Source organism: Mesoplodon densirostris, chromosome 1 (assembly GCF_025265405.1).
Source record: "Mesoplodon densirostris isolate mMesDen1 chromosome 1, mMesDen1 primary haplotype, whole genome shotgun sequence".
Taxonomy (NCBI): domain Eukaryota; kingdom Metazoa; phylum Chordata; class Mammalia; order Artiodactyla; family Ziphiidae; genus Mesoplodon; species Mesoplodon densirostris.
The window spans coordinates 157,191,290-157,207,799 of record NC_082661.1 but is presented as its reverse complement, the minus strand read 5'-3'; the positions used below and the strand labels follow the sequence as shown (position 1 = coordinate 157,207,799).

The 16,510-nt window shown below is 41.8% G+C and overlaps 1 protein-coding gene across 1 annotated transcript in view; it reads right to left on the bottom strand.

Annotated features, from left to right (window-relative positions):
* Positions 1-3,299: 3,299 nt before the first annotated feature.
* RELL1 (RELT like 1) overlaps positions 3,300-16,510 on the bottom strand; it is a 67,769-nt gene continuing 54,558 nt past the window's right edge. Inside the window, exon 7 of the mRNA XM_060091551.1 lies at positions 3,300-5,342. The gene's annotated coding sequence lies outside the window, so the exon portion shown is untranslated. The remainder of the gene's footprint in view (positions 5,343-16,510) is intronic.

Sequence of the window (16,510 nt, the reverse complement as noted above, 5' to 3'; positions counted from 1 at the left end):
TCCACACTTCCACTATATCAGATCTTCAGGGTGGAGGAAGGCTCGATATCTGGATTTGGAAAGGAAGTGCAGGAACGTACAAGGCCATGGACCGTCAGTCCCCTTGGCAAGTTCACCCCGGACCTGCCGGTGAGAGAGCTGAATCCTAGGGAGGGTCTTAGAGAGGATATCAAAAGGCTGATTGATTAAGAACAAAACCTGTAACTCCAAATGACCCCTGTCTACTATAAAATGAGATTTGGGGGGTAAACACTTGGGAAACTATGAAACTTTGTGCTCACTCCTAGAGATTTTAACACTGAGTTTGTCTCTTCACCCCAGGAGTGAAGAACTAACTCATCTGCAGTACCATGACACTGAAATAATTCAGAAAAGACACTATCACTTTTCTGAAGAAGTTGGTAAACAGCAGATGTTTTATTCAGAAAACTAGAAAGAGCAAGTACTCCTGCCACATCTTGATGATTTCTGTATGCTAAATGCATTGCCACGCACCCTCCCATAGAAAATCCTCCTACTGATATTCTGTTCTTGATACCACTTTTTACTTCACCATCAATCAAATCTGTAAGCACCTGACACATTACATCGATTCAAGGTGCTCTGGGTAGTCATTAGATATTTTAAATCTGTCAAACCATACACTGGAGATTCCTCCTTTCAAAGAAGTATATGACCTGGGAGGAGCTGTTAGATAACTTTTATGTGTTGGAATGTTAAACCTTGATTTAAAACTTGCTTGATCCATGTTCTCAATCCTTGTCCAGAATCACCTGAGCTGTGCAGGAAGATCAGAGGGGCGCTGTGCCTCGCAGCCGGCAACCCATGCAGCGGGGCAGGCGCCCTAATCCCGACAGAGCCACATGACTGCCTCCACGACCTGCTGCATATAAATTTTAAGAAATTTAACCAGGATATGAAGGAAAGATGGAATGCAGATGATGACAAATGACTCTGTGTTAAAACTGAATCACACAAGCACGCCCAAGGCGTGGGGAACAAAGGCGCTGACCTAAGTAAATTTGGCAAACAGGCTTCTGGCTGGATTCTCTAAGGCTCAAAACTAGAAGAATAAGTACACAGCATAGTGCTCTCGTTGGAAACCTATTTCTCACAGGGGTATGTATTCAAACTACTTTACATGTATGCTAGGGCTGAGACATTGTATAAAAATATTATAGATTGTAAGAGCCAGGTTTCTTTACTGTTGGAGAAAAGTCACAAAGAAGGAAAGTGGGAAGGTTAGAGGGAACCCTGTGGAGCTAGACTGGGGTCAGAGGCAGCAGACATGACTCATGCTTTTGTTCTAAAGACAGTTACATAAATAAAGATGTGCGTATATGAATGGGTTAGTAGCGTGTGTGTATGTATATGTGTGCCCAGAAGCAGTAACACCCCAGTATCAATGAGCACACCTAGTGCTCTGATCTCTATTTCTAAACACCATTCTCCAATAAAAGGAACCGGGGCTCCTTGATTAGTTAGTGGTGGATTCCAAGGCTAAGACAAGGAAAACACAAGATGAGAAGATGAGCCTGGGGCATCTCGTGGTTCTAGAAAGTAAGAAAGGGCAAAAGGGATAAAGAGGAAGGGAGAAAGAAATAAAGAGAAGGAGCCATTATCAAAAGGACACAGGCACCAACCTGAAAGAGCCCCTCCCACAGTAAAAACAGCTGCAGGCAAGATCCACCAATGGATGGTGTAGTGGGTTGAACTGTGTCCCCTAAAGAAGTATGTTGAAGTCCTAACCCCAGGTTCCTGTGAAGATGATCGTATTTGGAATTAGGGTCTTGCAAATATGATCAAGTTAAGATGAAGTCATCCTAGATTACAGTGGGTCCTATATCCAATCACTAGTGTCCCCGTGAGAAGACGAGAGGACAGAGGCCCACACCCAGGGAAGACGGTCATGTGAAGAAAGAGGCAGACAATTGGAGGGAAGCAGCTACACAGCATGGAACGCCAGACTGCCAGCAACCACCAGGGGGCAGGAGGGGGCATGGGACAGGTTCTCCCTTGGGAATCAGAAGGAACCAACCCTGCAGACACCTTGATTTCAGACTTGTGGCCTCCTGAACTGTGAAAGAATAAATTTCTATCGTCTTAGGCCACCCAGTTTGTTTTTTACAGGAGCCCAAAGAAACTAATACAGGTGGTAAAATTAAAGGGTGAAGCAGAAATAGGGTATGTGCCTAATCTCAAAATATCTTCCCTCAAATACTTATTAATTACAAAGGGAAAAATAGTGACTTTACCAAAATGAAAGCTGGTGGCCACCACCTTGACCAAATGGTGGAGGTTGACATCACTAGCGATACATACCGACATCATGGCCTCCCCCACCAGCCCCCGATACGGAGCAATGGGAAGGGCGTCCTTTGCATAATGCAAACCCTCAGTCTAGTCAGGAGAAACAGCTGGCGCACTGAGGTTGAAGGGCACTCTACAACATGACTGACCAGTACACGCTATAACACGTCAAGATCATGAAAAATAAGAAAAGACTGAGGGAAAATCACAGGTCACAGGAGATTTAGGAGGCCAAAACTAAATGCAGTGGGAAATCTGGAACAGAACAAGGATGGTAGTGGGATAATTGGTGAGACCGGAATAATGCTATGCCTTAATTCGTAGTATTATACTGACGTTAATTTCTTAGTCTTTTTTTAAAATAAATTTACTTATTTTTTATTTTCATTTTTGGTTGTGTTGTGTCTCTGTTGCTGCGTGCAGGCTATCTCAAGTTGTGGCAAGCAGTGGCTTCTTTCGTTGCGGAGCATGGGCTCTAGGCGCACAGGCTTCAGTAGTTGTGGCGCGCAGGCTCAGTCATTGTGGCACACGGGCTTAGTCGCTCCGCGGCATGTGAGATCTTCCTGGACCAGGGCTCGAACCCTGGTTCGAATCCCCTGCATTGGCAGGCAGATTCTTAACCACTTCGCCACCAGGGTAGCCCTAATTTCTTAGTTTTGATCATTGTTCTGTGGTTATGTAAGATGATACCATAAGGGAATGTGGGGTGAAGAGTATACAAGAACTCTTTGTACTGCTTTTGCAACTGTTCCTTACATCCAAAATTATCTCCACATTTTAAAAATACTAATCGTGGGTGAGGATGGAATTACTATGGGGGGAAGGAGGAATCCAATGGGGAAAGTCAGCCAAATGATCACTTGACAATTCAGACGTAAGAAATCAGGCACTGTGATATTAAGCTCGATAAATTATACCAACCACAATTGTACTTTCAGTACCCAAGGCACCAACAATTGGATCATTCAAAAACAACTCACTGTGTTTAACGTTTTTATTTTTAACTCTGCTTTGGTAGTACAAAAGTCATAGAAGTACAAACCAGACAGTTAAAAATACATTTGACACTCGGTGAAAAATTTCCTTTACAAATTTTTACATTGAGGTGGTAGCCAACTCATTTATTATATCAGAAGTTAGTCCATCATTAGTGTTTTATATAGTAACTTTGTTGTGGGTCTCCAAGCCTTCTACAGGAGGAAAAACACAAAAGGCCTGTAAACATCCGTTGCTTTGGGAACACTTAAAGATTCTTATTAGGTAATATAAACCAGTAAAAAGCATACATGTTGAAAATATTGAATGCTCAACTTTTGGCATATTTAGAAGCCAGTCAGACAAAAACTGCTCAAGTATTAGAAAATATTTAAAACATACTTTTGGTATAAATACAATTTAAATATTTTGAGTATTCTCTTGCCTGTTGTATTGCTATTAAAAAAAAAAGCGATCTGACCTGAATAAAATTATAAAATAATTAAAGCTGAAGAATATCTTACACTTTATCCCTCACCATTCCGGGGGCATAATATTTTTAAAACAAAAAATGATTCCTCTTTATAAAACTAAAACTATTGGTCTAGACTGCACACATATTATTTATACTAATACACCCCCCCCCAAAATTCCTATATTGCTACTTTCTGGACTGCCATGAAATTTATTTCCATATTGCCTTCCCCTGGTCTACTGCATGTATGCACGTACACATGTACAGCTTTTAATTAGTTGTCAGCAAAAATTCACATGAAATTGAACCTACCATTCATTTAAAAGGTTAGAAATTTTTAGTCTGGTGCCAGAAAAAGAATGAATACTTTAAAGTACATTTTCATGGGAATCCTCTTTTGGGAGTCAAATGAGAATTGTGCTTTCTTTTTGAAATAAAGGAAGTGCCAAGGCACCATACCAACATGGAGGCAGGTCTTGAAGATTTCCCTATACCTGGACTCCCCAACCTCTTGGCCCAGACCTCCCATAAATGTACTACTACCTTCACCTCTGGGTTCTTTGAGGTGTTTTGTAAACTGTAAAGCTTTTTTTTTTTTTTTAAAGTGGGGTATTCCACACCTACAGGGGAAAGTAACCCTCAAGAATCCTTTAAATAACAGACACTAGCTACAAGATGGAGAACAGGAAGAACACCAAGGAAAACATACCAGAGGAAGGTGCGGGTCCATCTTGCACCAGAAGTGGAGATTGTCTTGTTTTGTTTTAGCCTTGAGTTGTCAAAACAAGACTTTTTTTTTACTGACTTTAAACCATCTCCCCCTTTATTCAATGGCTAAATAAGATTTGCTTAGCTTGAGTTAAAACAAACAAACAAAAAAACAACCAAAACTATCAATATTTTATAAGTGACCTAGTTGTGGCATGCTGGTAGCAGGTCAGTGCTGATTTCTCGTCTCTGAATCCAAAGTCTAGCATCCAGTTCCCTCTGACTCCATGATCTCTTGGAGGATCAACTGCCCAGGGTTAGACTATATCTTCAAGGAGCCTTCACTACCAAAGATTCATCTTTTATCTTTTGTAGCAGTTAAACTGTAAGGGGATCGTCTTAAAACCAGTAGCAAAATGAGATCTAAGAGTTGGGGGAACAGAAGCACAGGCACACAGACATGTGTGTACATACACACATATGCACACACAGACACACACACCCTGAGCATTAGCTCAGACTATACACATATAGTTCCACTGTACACAGTTATCATACTGGAAAAATTGCAGTGTGTACACCAAGGCCACAGATGGGGGATTGGGAGGGGTGGTGGTTGGGAAGACAAAAACATGGGCTCTTTTCCTCCCTGGAAATGTAATAAATTTTTCATCAGACATTTTTAAACCAAAACTTGTTTCAAAGCAAACTGAATTCTGTATCCAGCATAGCAACAGTATTCCCTTTTAGCTTTCATCCACATGGCTGCAGACTCCACCATAGAAATTGTATAAAAGATAAAAAAATAATTCCCTAGGCAGCTTTATATGTCATAAGTTTTCAGTCCCTTAGAACTCTTCAAGTAAAGTCACTCCTGCAAGAGAAAACAAAAAAGGTAAAGCTTGGCAAGCATCATATCACATGTTAATCTGGCCTAAATATTTAAGAACACAGAGGAATTGTAATCCATCCTCACCCCGTCCCACCCCATCCCACTGCATTCCTTCCCCCATTACACATTTCTTCTTTGAAATCAGTCTAAGGAAATTTAAGCACGAAAATTTCCAAAGGACATCTTTATTGAGGTTTTATAAACCAAGAAAGAACAGAACTTGAGAACCACAGTAGACTGACAGCATCAGTCTGTCTTAATACAAGTTTCTGGGGTGACTGGTGGGCATTCTCCCTGTGAGTCCTTTAGCACTTCTTCTCAGGAACCTGTTCCTTAACTCTTCAGCTACGTTCTGTCAAGTAATGAGCAACAGGGGGAATGTGCTCAGTCACAAGGAACCCTGTATGTGTCAGGTAATGTGACTTTCCCAGGCCACACTAAATTGAGTTAACTCTGCATCTCCATTCAGCAAAGGGTGCAGCTTGGCTGGGACTTCACTGGGCGAGTAAGAACACAATGATAAAATGCTCAATCTTCAGTCTTCGTTGTACCTTGGAAGGCTCTGCGGTACGCGGGCCTCTCACTGTTGTGGCCTCTCCCGTTGTGGAGCACAGGCTCCGGACGCGCAGGCTCAGCGGCCATGGCTCACGGGCCTAGCCGCTCCGCGGCATGTGGGATCTTCCTGGACCGGGGCACGAACCTGTGTCCCCTGCATCGGTAGGTGGACTCTCAACTACTGCGCCACCAGGGAAGCCCATCTGCATTATATTTTTAAGTTCTTCTAACAATTGGCCCATGTCAACATCTGTGTTTACATTACAAATGAAGCCCCCTATAAACCTGCAAAATAATTTTTTATTTTTCAAAGTTTTGTGTTTGTTTTTTGTTCTTTTATAGTGGTCTCATCTATGTGACAGTTATGTACCCCTTTACTTTCCTGTTTTGAAGACCCAGGATAGGATTAAAATTCTACACTTGACTGTGTATATTGAAACATACATACAATGCAGGCAAACCTACACCAGGTTAAGGAACAAAACTTTCTCTTGTCTCCCCAGATTGTGTTTCCTATAAATGCTAAACAAAAACAGAGATGAAACCAGCTTACAGAAATATGAAGAAATAGCAAAAAGTCAGTAGGTTGTCTTCACTGAAGTGTTACTTTGTACTTATTTTATAGCTCATCCTTCACATGTAGCCTAATATTATCCGTATTATCCTTTTCTGTCACTATGTCATTTATAATAATCATAGTGTGTGTGTGTGTGTGTGTGTGTGTGTGTGTGTGAAAGAGAGAGAGACAGAGAGGGATCTCCCAAACTAAATGGGTTGGGGAAAGGACCCTTACCCCCTTAGCTGAAAAGGAAATAAAGCATTGTCCTCTAAAACAGCAAGAACCAAGTTCTTAATTATAAATGAATAAGTAATTCCCTGCTCTGCATTGCTACAACCTAGCATGGCTAAACTATGGATTTGTACAATAAAACTGAACAAAGTCAAGTCTGGGAATACTGTCATTTGAGAGTCGATTAATGTGGAAGACACTAGCAGGGAAAAAAGTAGAAAAGCCAGAGATGGAAAAATAGAAAAATCGTCCTAAGAGGAAAAAAAAAAAAGCTAAAAGATAGGAGAGAATTTTCCCAGTAAAACTTCAAACTAGGCCATTATCTAGAAAAAAGGTGTTCAACTACTTTTATGTCTCCTCTTTTTATCAGTGGCTCCCTTAGACCTGGACTGTTTTGCATCAAGGAAAACAAGAAGGTCAAGAGCAAGGGATGTCAGAATGAAATGTTTCATCACAGTAAGAGTTTTCATTCCAACATAGTAGAACTTCCCATTTAGAGTTCTTTGCACAGGTTTGACCAACTTTAAGGAGTGGGCATGTAAGACCAAGGCTGGACTATGAAGGAGGGGTCTGGAGCCAGTGGCCTGTCCCCAGATGCAGACCCCTGTGACTAGCTGTTGAACCTTGGCCTCTCTGCAGCATCCCTCGTAGGGCTGTTGGGGGTTTTACATAAGATGATATATGTACAATGCTTAATACAGGGCCAAGCAGTCAGTACCCTCCTAAAAGTTAGCTATCGTGACCATTAGCAGCATCCCAGCACAGTGGTTCTCTTCCACAATGGCCTTGTGCAGCTGGTTAAAACTGCACTGCACACAATATCTTTGAAAGAGAATGTGAAAAATACAAAATGTTGCTTAAAAGTCTTCATTACTAATACCAGAAACAAGGCAGAAAAAAGGAAAGGTAACCTTTTCAGGCTCTATTGAAAACTACCCAGCACTGATTCACAGTTCTGGGCTCTCTGTCTTCACACACACTTAACAAAAGGGAAGCTTTGACCAGCACAGCAGCTCTCAATTTCCAGATAAATACCTGTCTTATCTGAGTGGTAATCTAGAGGAAAGAAGAGACCACATTTTATACAGCTTGTAAATTTCCAACTGCAGCCTTATTTCTGGGACTGTGTCACGGTGCATTTGACATTGTTAAATTTCTTCTCATTTCATTCTACAGCTGTGAATATGACCATATTGATAAACAAACACATACTTTAAAATAGTATTTCTTTACCACAACACATTAATATTAAAAGGTGCCTCCTCTACAGGCACACAGCAGTCAGAAACCAGGAGCAGGCTGGCATGAATGCTAGGGAAGGCTAGCAGCAGCGGACCAGAGGGAGAGGAAACACTCCACCCACCTGTTGTTCTCAGGTCGCATCACCATGGGACCCCACCATATTTAACAAGACTGATCTATCTTTTTTGGGTGGGATAGGGTGGGAAAATTTGGTGATTACTGTCTTACACAAGTGAGTGCTCCAGCTGGGAGAAATGAAGCAAAACGTCCTTCCACTGAAAAGACGATTCAGAAATCCCAAGCGTGACCACGTCCATCATATAACAAGACTGATGGAGAGAAATTAAGAACCTCAGAAAAAATTTATCTGGAAAGAAAAGGTCATCTTTTTCTCTAGAGTTTATTGCTTTTTACACAATTCTAATTAGATAAAGCTAGAATTCCATTATGGTGTTAAGGTTCCACAGAAGCCACAACAGAGCTTTGATTAGGACGCATATGTGCCTTGTTAAAAAAGGATTCTCTAGAAAAAAGGACCTGGTCCCTTTGAAAATGAGAACCATGTCTTAAGAAACTAGAAGCCTAAACAGATTAATGGACAGTGAACACTAAGACCTCAAAGGACAGGGGATTAAGGAAGGAAGACTATCTGATTAATAACAATAGTGGCTGACATTTACGGAGTGCTTTCTATGCACCAGGCACTGCAGTGCTAAGCGCTCCAGATTCAGTAACTCAATCTTTTCAATGACTCCATGAGTCAATGATGATTCTCATTTTCATAAGTGGACACTGAGGCTTGCAGGTTCAGTAGCTTGCCCGAGGCCACGCAATTAATAATAAGAAAGCAGTGATTCCAGCCCAGGCAGTCCCACCTGGAAACCACAGTCGCCGCCACACCAATCATGTGGAGATAGCCACCAAGCCCTGAGGTCTTCTGCGGCCTGTCCTTCTCTGCTCTTTCCTGAATAACGCCAATGGGAAACTGTGCACTCCTTGTAGTTTTGAATTTTCTCACATGAGATTTGGATCTTACTGGGAAGTCTGAAGGTTGCTCTTTCCTGAGTTATAGCTTCACAACAATTTAAATGTGTTCATATATTTAGCAATAATGGGCTTCCCAAGTGACAGTAGCTGAACGTTTGTGATTTACCAACCCTTGGGATGGTGAGAATCAGAGCACTTTATTCCAAGTAAAATGTAATTGACATCAAAAGTTATTCTGTATCTGGAAACACGAGGGTTCTCCTGGGAAGGATTTAAATGCAATTCAGCAGTTCCCTCTTAGTCTCAATAAACCTCTGATTCAACGTCTGCGCTAGCTACAGGTAGAATAATTTAAGACTCTGAATGGTCCCACCTCTTTCTAGTAAGGAAAACAAAACAAGTTAAATGTTGCCTCTCAACTGCCTTGTGAGCAAGAGTCCAGCTACCTGCATTTAGTAAGCCTCTACCTGAGTGTCAAACAAAACTACAGCATCTTATAGGTTATGTCTAACCTGCCTCTCTGAGCCTCAGGAAAATTAAGAAATATCAAAAACCATTAATTTTTCACACTTTTATTTGCTAAGTGTTTAAATAGGTCTCACCTGACATAATATTATAATAATAACATCAAGTATTTGGCTATTTAGCATTTGCTAAGCGCCAAAGAACAACATCCCTATGAGGTAGGTGGTATTTTAAACCCACTTTACAGATGGAGAAGTTGAGGCATCAGAGGCTAAGGAAATTGCCCAAGATTACACAGCTAAAAAGTGCCCGGCCAGGACTTGGGCACAAGGAGCCTGGTTCCAGAACCTATACTGTGGAGCTACTATAGCATCATACATCCTTGCAGAAAATAGACAACTTACAGAAAACAGGGACTACTATGTCCTTAGCTATTTAATGTTAGTAGATTCAAAGTCTCGAGTTACAAATGAAGAAAAATTAAAATCCTAATTATAACTATTAATTCCCTCTTATATCTCGTTCTAGGCCAAAATGTCGCCAAAGGCATTTTGTTTTCTGCCTCCCTCGAGCCCCTTAGGTCTGCCTTTTCGTCCTCTGAAGTCTCCGTGAGCCTCCAGTGCTGCAGTTTCTGTGGCAAAAAGGCAGATGTTGCAGCCCTCCTTCCTAAGCCTTGTCAGAGGGCTGGCAGGGCCACCGGGGAGGACAGATAAGGTCCCTGAGGGGTCACCTTCTGGTCAGCACTAGGGAGGCGCCCTGGAGCAGACCCTGCCGAGGGAGATAACTGAGGAGAGGAGACAGCTTTGGTGGCAATTCAAAACAAAACAAAACAAAACCCTCTGGGCCCTCATGTTATCTAAATTCTGGGAATACTCATAAATATGTTTCAGTCTCTTCTGTACACAGAACAAGGCTGTGGAGGAATAACTTAGAACATCAGTGTTGATGACAGCAAAATATGTTTTTAGGTCCACCCAAAACTCTCAGATTATGTCTATAAATGTTTCGGGGCTATTCCCAAAAACAAAGAACAAACAGGACATACGCCATTTTAAACATGTCCAGCATTTTCACTCCTCATGGCTCAGTCAATGTGGGAGCATAAAAAATAGTCCACAGACCTTATCAGTCATCAGTTTCAATAAAAAGCAAGGTGCAGACAAGTATCTAAGCTCTCATTCGTGGAAGGGCAAAGGAGGGGGCTGTAGACACATATATATGTTGTTTAAGCAGGTATACGCATAGAATAATCCTGAAAGGATATAGAGGACACGGACAACCGTGGTCCCCTGTTGGGAAGGGGACTGAGAGGTGACATGTGTGTGGTGGGTAGAAGGGGCGTAGACAGGGTGAAGACATTTTTTTTTCATCCTGCAGCCTTTTATGATGCTTAAATATTGTATCGTGTTCATGCCTTATTTTTCAATTTTAAAAATGATTCAATTTCAAACACTTGCAATATCCAGGACCTCAGAGACAGTGAAGGGACTGAACTATCAGGAAGCCCAAGTCCAGGCTCTGGAATAAACCATCTGCATGACCTTGAACAACGTACATAATGTCCTAGGGCCTCCTTACTCTAAAACTAGGGGACCAAGGGGGCATGGGGAGAAAAATTACTACAAAAACTAGAACAGAAGCTCCATGAAAGCATGGCCCTTGTCTGTCCCTTTTCCACACTGCTGCATCCCTAAGGCCTGGCACAAAGTAGGGGCTCAACAAATACTTTTAAAAGATGTTAATTGTACTTGAGTTGACCTGAACTAGCCATCACAGCTCCTCGAGTCTATGATCTTAGTCGACTTGTTAGAAAACAGAATAGCTCACAAACCTGGACTGACCCAGGCACAGCTCTAACAGCCAAAAGACATCACATAGGAGACCAAGCCTGGGGAAGGCTGATAATTTTGAAATGATCACTGCTGTGAGTTACCGGGCTAAACTGAATGCAGATTTTTTTTCTTTGTTGAAGCAAAGCTCCCTTGAACTTCAAAGCCACTGAGCATATCGGCCCCAAAGTATGGATCTCTTCCCACCCAAGCCCTCTCCCTCCCCAGCCCAGGGATATGGGAAAACTTCATCCTTCTGAGCCTGGCTCTTCCACTGTAAACTGGAGAGATGAGATGAGATGATCACCCATGATCCATCAGGTTGCATTTAAATTTCTGTCCCCCACTCAGCTCTTCTCCTCATCTGTCTGGTTCTACTGCCTATGCTTTGCACAGACAGTGAATGGTCAAGGACAGGCATTAACTTCCCTCCACTTCCATATTTAAGATGGACTCAGTGGGACTGGTCTTCCATGTAAGAACAACACAAGTATCAAAGTACTGCTTTTACTCTTTAGAAATGTATTCAGCCATTTCTAAATCTAAATGGTGGTCCCATCCATGCCTATTTGAGGTGCAGCTTCTGTTTATAAAGGCCAATGAATCACATTAAGGGGCTTCCATCAAATTTGTGATCCTTCTGCTTAAAAAAAATATATATATGTATGTTTTTTGCCCTGAAAAAAGTATAAGCTATGGAGAAAAATTAACTCGTGATACCTAAAGTTTCTCACCATCCTCTCCTTCCCTGGAGCGTTAACAAAAGAATGAGCCATGCAGAGGACTGCAAATAAAGCAACACATCATCAGGGGAGGCCACCACTGGACCATCACTGCACTGCCTGTCACCAGAGTTCAAAAGCAAAAAGGAGAAAAGCTTGCCTTTCCTCACTGTTAGAGGAGGAAATGAAAAGGCCCCGAAGATCTGGAGAGCTGACCTTGTGCCTGGCTGTGGTCCTGAGGAGGGAGGGAGCGTGATCCATGAGTCTTGGCAAAAAGGAGACTTTTATCCCAGAGCAAAGCCCCAGCCCAGCAGTAGCACGGTGAGGTGAAGCAAATTCAATCCACAGTACCTCTTAATATAACCCCTCCTCTGATCTGTATAATAAAAAGAACTTAAGTTGCAACACTTTTCAATTGCCTTGTTACTAATTCTGATTCCACCTCCAGTAAGAGGAGCATGTTATTTCTAAGGCCCTCTTAACACACACAAGAAAATGGCCCAAATTCCTAAGGGACTTGCCAAATAGCTATTTCTGAGATGTCATCAGACTCCAAAGCTCTAATGTTCTTAAGAAGTAAAAAGGGAGTTACAGTATCTAAAAGTGATGCTTGAGGAATGGGCTCATAACTAACTAGGACCCCTGAGAATGGGATGGAAATTATTGATAATAGTGAATAGTGAGTTAGTGAATACTAACTCTGTGCCAAAGCCTGATTTAAGAACTGTACACATGTATTATGTCATTTACATCCACCACTACACCCTACACCACTTTAAAGATGAAGAACCTGAGGCTTGGAGAGGTTAAGTAACTTGCTGCAAACAACCGGTAGTTAGTGGCACAGTTAAAATTAAACCTAAGCAGTTTAAAACTCAGCTCTTAATCACTAAGCCAAATGACTGAAATAAGAATTAATAGAATAGCTTCAATAATAAAACGATTTAAAACAGAGATATCTAATATGATGAATTTCTGTTTTGATAAAAAATGTTTTCTGTAAACTTACCAAATCAACGTTTTCAATAAGATACTACCATAAACTGGAAAGGCGGGTAGATACTTCAGAAACATGTGCGAGAGAATGCTTAGGATGGCATCATTTTTAAAAAGCAAAAGCCCAACGATAAAGAAGACAAGGCAGTGGCATTTGGAGGCTGAAAGCAATTTGATTTATTTAACTTTGAAGAACAAAAGCTTATTCTTCTAAGAAGAAATCAAAACACATTTTCTGTGGAAAAAAGAAACCATTTTAACTGCATTGCCAAAATAAATCAGGCAGAGTGCAAGTCAGATCTAGCTACAAAAAAGAACTCAGGCAAAGGAAACAGGGGGGAAATAATAAAGCGGGGAAGGAATGCCAAACAGCAGATTTTGTTTTTTAAAGAGAAGGAGAAAGAGAGAGAAATCCTAGGTCTAGTTGGTGGTATCAGCCACTGATTTTTTTTTTTTTAAAAGAAGGAAACCTAACCAATGAGTAGATATGCATTTGCATTTGAATATTTGAATCAGTTCTATATTAAAACAAGGCATTCCAGTAAAATAGCTTGGCCAAAAATCCAAATTTAAACAAAAATATTTTTCAGGAAAAAAACACAACTCTAAAAACTGTATTAGACAGTACAAACGGTATATAACACTCCTGTCTTATTGTATTAGTTACATCCCAGTGCAGATCTTCCTATTCAGCTCAGAACCAGAGATCTTCTGGGCCTAGAAGGAAAAACTTCAGGATCTCTCTTGTTGGAAAATCAAGTCACATTAAATGGCCCAAAAATACTCTTTTGGAGGATGAGAAATATTAAGAAGCCAAGCAAGAAAAATTTTCATAAGTACATACATATTTTTGAGTGTCAGTGAATACTCCCTTCCCTCCTTTCTCAGAGTCCATTCTCTGTTGGGCTCATCAGACATCGTCACTCAGCAGGTCCCAACCTCAGCAGGCTCTAACCACAGGACCTGTTTTTCCTTGGACCCGGCTGAGCGGTGAAGTCTGGGACTCCAGGAGCCAGACTGCCTGGGTTGGGCTCTAAACTCTACCGCATTCTTGCTGGTAAATCTAAACAAGTTGCTTCAACTCTCTCTGCCTAAACTGGCACCTACTTATTGCTGTTGTGAGGATTAAATCAGTTAATACATGGAATATGCCTTCTAAAGCATGCCTGGTACATAGTAGATACTCAATATGCAGCACGTATTATAATTAAATTAGTCCATCGGCATTTGTGATACTATTAATCTATTTTGAGTCTGTTTGAAATTTTCCATAATAAAAATTATTTTTTTAATTCCAAAATTAATTACAATTATGTTGAAGGCTCGGAAAACACGTCCCCTTTCTAAGGTCACTCATGTGCTCGTTGCACCTTTGGAGGGCACAGCACCACTGAGGCCAATGACATGCCAGATGCTCTCCTGGCACTCACCTTCAATCGATGGATTTAATATCCTATTTCACATTCAAGGAAACCTGGAGTAAGGGCAGTTAAGGACAATTTCCGAACGGCGAAGCTATGATGAGAGCCCAGGTCTTCTAATCAAATCCAATGCTCTTTCACAAAATCCCAGTAAGAAGATTGTGTGCTTTGCAGAGAGTATCAAGTTGTAAACCAGTTAGATGTGGTCAGGATTTTCAGATGACTGGATCAAATCCAGATAGGACAGAATTTGGACCAAGAAAACTACCTGAGCAATTCTAATTCTTTTAACCTTCCCAGATCTTGAGTGCCTCTCTCCGGGCAGTAGTGGCCAAAACCTGCCACGGCACTTTAGCAAGGCTGGAATCTGGCTGAGCCTAGCCCAGGATCACCTTGCGCCTCCTGCCCGAGGGCAAGCAGTGTCTTCTTACCCACCGTCTGCTCCGTCTCTCAACACACTGCCAGGTTGATGACTCATATGCAGAACTGTCATTACAACTCATGCTTTCTCTTTCTTTGCAGCTAAACTGGCTGGGCCTTCCTCACCTCAGACTTGAATAGCCACATACTTCTCGTCCCAGAAGGCAAGTCCTCCTGACTTCAATCAAAATGTTTCTCTAATTTACCAAAGTCACTCAGTATTCCAATTCTAACATCTAAAGTACCATCTACTCTGTTGCTAACACTTTCTGCAATGATGGAAATTTTCTGTATCTGCACTGTCCCGTGCAGATACAGTATTTGGCAGACCCTAGTCATCTATGGCTACTGAACACTTGAAATGTGACTAGTGCAATTGCAGAATGAAACTTTTAATTTTAATTAATTTAAATTTAAGTAGCCCACAGGTGACTAGTGGCTGCCATATTAGACCACCAGGTTCCAGATCATTGGTGGAGATGTTCCTCATTCATGGATCTAGGGCTGCCCCTTCATGAGTACCCCAGGATGGCAGAAGAGTGCAGCTGGTCTTAGAGTCACAGACCTCAGTTCAAATCAGCTCCTCTTTCCAGTTATGTGATCCATAACATGTAATTTACCCTTTCCGTGCACTGGTTTCCTCATCTATAAAGCTGGGGTAATAGTATCCATCCCATTAGGAGATGTTTATAATGGGGACATGTGAGATACATCTCAGTACAACACCCAGAAGACTAGAATGCTGAATTGACATTAGCTGCTTTTATGATCTTCACCATCCTCTTCCTTTTCCTAAATTCCTCTTGGTTCCCTTCCCAAGGCACCAGTAACTGGCTGAGAAGCCAAAGACAGACTTTTCTGCTCCATGTCTCTTCTTTAAAGAAAGCCTCTGTTGGGTTCCTCAGCTCAGGGGAAGGGGCCAGATCTTCCAAGGGCGAAAGGGCAAGAACCAGTGCTGGAAAGCTATCAGAGCCCCTACGTCTTACAGAATTCAGGAGCACAACTCTTCCAGATGACTTCTGGATCATCCTCAACCCCTCTGAGCCTGGGCAGGTTATCAGAAGCTTCACTCAAAAGCCCCTTCTCCACCAAACTGGCCACTTAAAATAATCAGTAGACTGGGCATTTCCTATCTGCCAGGCCCTGGGCTTCCCATGTTATTTCCCTGATATCTCATTCCACCCCTCAAGGCAGGCAGCATCATTTTTATTTCCCAGTGAGGAAAGTGAGGTATAAAAAAGCCCAAGCACCTTGTCCAGGTCCCAGGGCTAGTGAGTGGGGAACGGGGACCTGAACCAGGCAGCCTGACTCCAAGGCTCAGGTTCAACCTTGCCGTTTCCCTGTACCTTCTAGGACCTGGCTAGTCTCCTCCCCCTTACCCCACCTCCCCCTCCCTTTGGAAGTGGAACCTCTTCTGCCATAACATTCAGGCTCTGACGGTTCCATTGGAGACTTTGGAGCTGGTCACTCCTGAGTCCTCACACTCATCCTTTTACATATAATAAGTAACATGAAAGGGATGAATGGGACTCAAGCCAGAACAGAAAGCAAAGAAGATGAAGGCTAAGCCAATATCAAATTATCACAGGCTTTTTTTATTTTAAAGTAATATCTCCCAAGGTTAAAACTGCCAAACCAAGAAGCATTCACGTTTGCTTTTAAATTGCTTCAAAATATTTGGTGGAAAGAGTAATACTTCTACTGGGGGTATTTTAGAACTGTG